At 44.9% G+C, this 3,831-nt stretch overlaps 1 long non-coding RNA gene across 1 annotated transcript; it reads left to right on the top strand.

The window, feature by feature from the left end:
* Positions 1-3,526, top strand: LOC135807212 (uncharacterized). The gene is made up of 3 exons (XR_010551509.1): positions 1-57; positions 367-424; positions 3,469-3,526. It is a non-coding gene; the product is annotated as an uncharacterized LOC135807212 (long non-coding RNA).
* The last annotated feature ends 305 nt before the right edge of the window (positions 3,527-3,831 follow it).

The raw sequence follows: 3,831 nt of genomic DNA, 5'->3' as shown, positions 1-3,831 counted from the left end.
TACACAACGAGATGGGGATGGTCATTGTCATTTTCTAAGCTGCGAACGGGCAGAAAGGTGAGAAAATGTCGTATTTTGACCATTTGTGCTGACCTTTCAATTTCAACGTACCTCTCTAAACCATGACCCAGCTGTAATGTCAGCGGTCGCATTGGTTTGATTTTTGGTTTGCTTGTAGGGCGCTGGCAGCCACAATCAGTGACCCTGATAATTTGGCACTCCTGTGAATAGTTTAGTCGCAAAGTGAAGATTCACGGGTAAAAAGCCCCAAACTTCTAGATAGGTTCTTTTTCAGCTTTCAGCAGCCCTGGGCGAGTTCTTTAGAGAAATGTGACTCTTTTTCATGGTGCTCTTGTCTATGTCCAGCTACACAACGAGATGAGGATGGTCATTGTCATTTTCTAAGCTACGAACGGGCAGAAAGGTGAGAAAATGTCGGATTTTGACCATTTGTGCTGACCTTTCAATTTCAACGTACCTCTCTATAACATGACCCAGCTGTAATTTCAGTGGTCGCATTGGTTTAATTTTTGGTTTGCTTGTAGGGCGCTGGCACTCGCATTCAGTGACCCAGAAAATTTGGCACTGCTGTGAATAGTTTAGTCGCAAAGTGAAGATTCACGGGTAAAAAGCCCCAAACTTCTAGATAGGTTCTTTTTCAGCTTTCAGCAGCCCTGGACGAGTTCTTTAGAGAAATGTGACTCTTTTTCATGGTGCTCTTGTCTATGTCCAGCTAACCAACGAGATGAGGATGGTCATTGTCATTTTCTGAGTTGTGAACGGGCAGAAAGGTGAGAAAATGTCGGATTTTGACCATTTGTGCTGACCTTCCAATTTCAAAGTACCTCTCTATAACATGACCCAGCTGTAATGTCAGCGGTCGCATTTGTTTCATATTTGGTTTGCTTGTAGGGCGCAGGCACCCACAATCAGTGACCCTAAAAATTTGGCACTGCTGTGAATAGTTTAGTCGCAAAGTGAAGATTCACGGGTAAAAAGCCCCAAACTTCTAGATAGGTTCTTTTTCAGCTTTCAGCAGCCCTGGGCGAGTTCTTTAGAGAAATGTGGGTCTTTTTCTTGGTGCTCTTGTCTACCGTAATGTCGCGTGCATTAGCCGGGGCTTATATGCCTATAAGCCGGTGATGGAGTCAGGCTTGTACACAAGACAGGCTCATACACGAGACAGGCTTATATGACAAGCACCACTCAATGACCAGGCTTGTATGCGCAAACTGCTGACTTTTGGACGTCAAAACCAACATTTTCCAACGGGATTTTTTTTCTTTTTTTTCGCTCCCTGAACCGCGTCCCCCCTCTCCTTTCTCTCTCTCTCTCGCTTGAAGAGTGCTGCATGGCCGTCGAGCGCAGCTGGTGTTGATTTCCGCATCTTCCCACGTTTTCCGCGTGTGCAAGTGTACGGTACCATGCAAACATGAACATGTAAAAGGCGCGCTCACCAGTCTTGCGTAGTAGCCCGGCTTACGCACGCGACACGTGGCGCGTCTCGTGTACTGGCCCGGCTTATGCATGCGACAGGCTTGTACGCGAAAAGCTGTTGCAGATTTCATGCTTCTACACGAGACAGGCTTATGCACAAATCCGGCTTATGCACGCGACATTACGGTATGTCCAGCTATACAACGAGATGAAGATGGTCATTGTCATTTTCTGAGCTGCGAACGGGTAGAAAGGTGAGAAAATGTCGGACTTTGACCATTTGTGCTGACCTTTCAATTTCAACGTACCTCTCTATAACATGACCCAGCTGTAATTTCAGTGGTCGCATTGGTTTGATTTTTGGTTTGCTTGTAGGGCGCTGGCACCCGCATTCAGTGACCCAGAAAATTTGGCACTGCTGTGAATAGTTGGGTCGCAAAGTGAAGATTCACGGGTCAAAAGCCCCAAACTTCTAGATAGGTTCTTTTTCAGCTTTCAGCAGCCCTGGGCGAGTTCTTTAGAGAAATGTGGCTCTTTTTCATGGTGCTATTTTCTATGTCCAGCTACACAACAAGATGAGGATGGTCATTGTCAATTTCTCAGCTGCGAACGGGCAGAAAGGTGAGAAAATGTCGGATTTTGACCATTTGTGCTGACCTTTCAATTTCAACGTACCTCTCTATAACATGACCCAGCTGTAATTTCAGTGGTCACATTGGTTTCATTTTTGGTTTGCTTGTAGGGCGCTGGCACCCGCATTCAGTGACCCAGAAAATTTGGCACTGCTGTGAATTGTTTAGTCGCAAAGTGAAGATTCACGGGTAAAAAGCCACAAACTTCTAGATAGGTTCTTTTTCAGCTTTCAGCAGCCCTGGGCGAGTTCTTTAGAGAAATGTGGCTCTTTTTCTTGGTGCTCTTGTCTATGTCCAGCTACACAACGAGATGAGGATGGTCATTGTCATTTTCTGAGCTGCGAACGGGGAGAAAGGTGAGAAAATGTCGGATTTTGACCATTTGTTCTGACCTTCCAATTTCAACGTACCTCTCTATAACATGACCCAGCTGTAATGTCAGCGGTCGCATTGGTTTCATATTTGGTTTGCTTGTAGGGCGCTGGCACCCACAAACAGTGACCCTAAAAATTTGGCACTGCTGTGAATAGTTTAGTCGCAAAGTGAAGATTCACGGGTAAAAAGCCCCAAACTTCTAGATAGGTTCTTTTTCAGCTTTCAGCAGCCCTGGGCGAATTCTTTAGAGAAATGTGGCTCTTTTTCATGGTGCTATTTTCTATGTCCAGCTACACAACAAGATGAGGATGGTCATTGTAATTTTCTGAGCTGCGAACGGGCAGAAAGGTGAGAAAATGTCGGATTTTGACCATTTGTGCTGACATTTCAATTTCAACGTACCTCTCTATAACATGACCCAGCTGTAATTTCAGTGGTCGCATTGGTTTCATATTTGGTTTGCTTGTAGGGCGCTGGCACTCGCATTCAGTGACCCAGAAAATTTGGCACTGCTCTGAATAGTTTAGTCGCAAAGTGAAGATTCACGGGTAAAAAGCCCCAAACTTCTAGATAGGTTCTTTTTCAGCTTTCAGCAGCCCTGGGCGAGTTCTTTAGAGAAATGTGACTCTTTTTCATGGTGCTCTTGTCTATGTCCAGCTACACAACGAGATGAGGATGGTCATTGTCATTTTCTGAGTTGCGAACGGGCAGAAAGGTGAGAGATTTTCGGATTTTGACCATTTGTGCTGACCTTTTAATTTCAACGTACCTCTCTATAACATGACCCAGCTGTAATGTCAGCAGTCGCATTGGTTTCATATTTGGTTTGCTTGTAGGGCGCTGGCACCCACAATCAGTGACCCTAATAATTTGGCACTGCTGTGAATAGTTTAGTCGCAAAGTGAAGATTCACGGGTAAAAAGCCCCAAACTTCTAGATAGGTTCTTTTTCAGCTTTCAGCAGCCCTGGGCGAGTTCTTTAGAGAAATGTGAGTCTTTTTCTTGGTACTCTTGTCTATGTCCAGCTACACAACGAGATGAGGATGGTCATTGTCATTTTCTGAGCTGCGAACGGGCAGAAAGGTGAGAAAATGTCGGATTGTGACCATTTGTGCTGACCTTTCAATTTCAACGTACCTCTCTATAACATGACCCAGCTGAAATTTCAGTGGTCGCATTGGTTTCATTTTTGGTTTGCTTGTAGGGCGCTGGTACCCGCATTCAGTGACCCAGAAAATTTGGCACTGCTATGAATAGTTTAGTCGCAAAGTGAAGATTCACGGGTAAAAAGCCCCAAACTTCTAGATAGGTTCTTTTTCAGCTTTCAGCAGCCCTGGGCGAGTTCTTTAGAGAAATGTGGCTCTTTTTCATGGTGTTATTTTCTATGT

This window comes from Sycon ciliatum, chromosome 1 (genome assembly GCF_964019385.1).
Source record: "Sycon ciliatum chromosome 1, ocSycCili1.1, whole genome shotgun sequence".
Lineage (NCBI taxonomy): Eukaryota > Metazoa > Porifera > Calcarea > Leucosolenida > Sycettidae > Sycon > Sycon ciliatum.
Note: the sequence above shows the minus strand (reverse complement) of the source record. Positions and strands in the feature narration are given on the sequence as shown.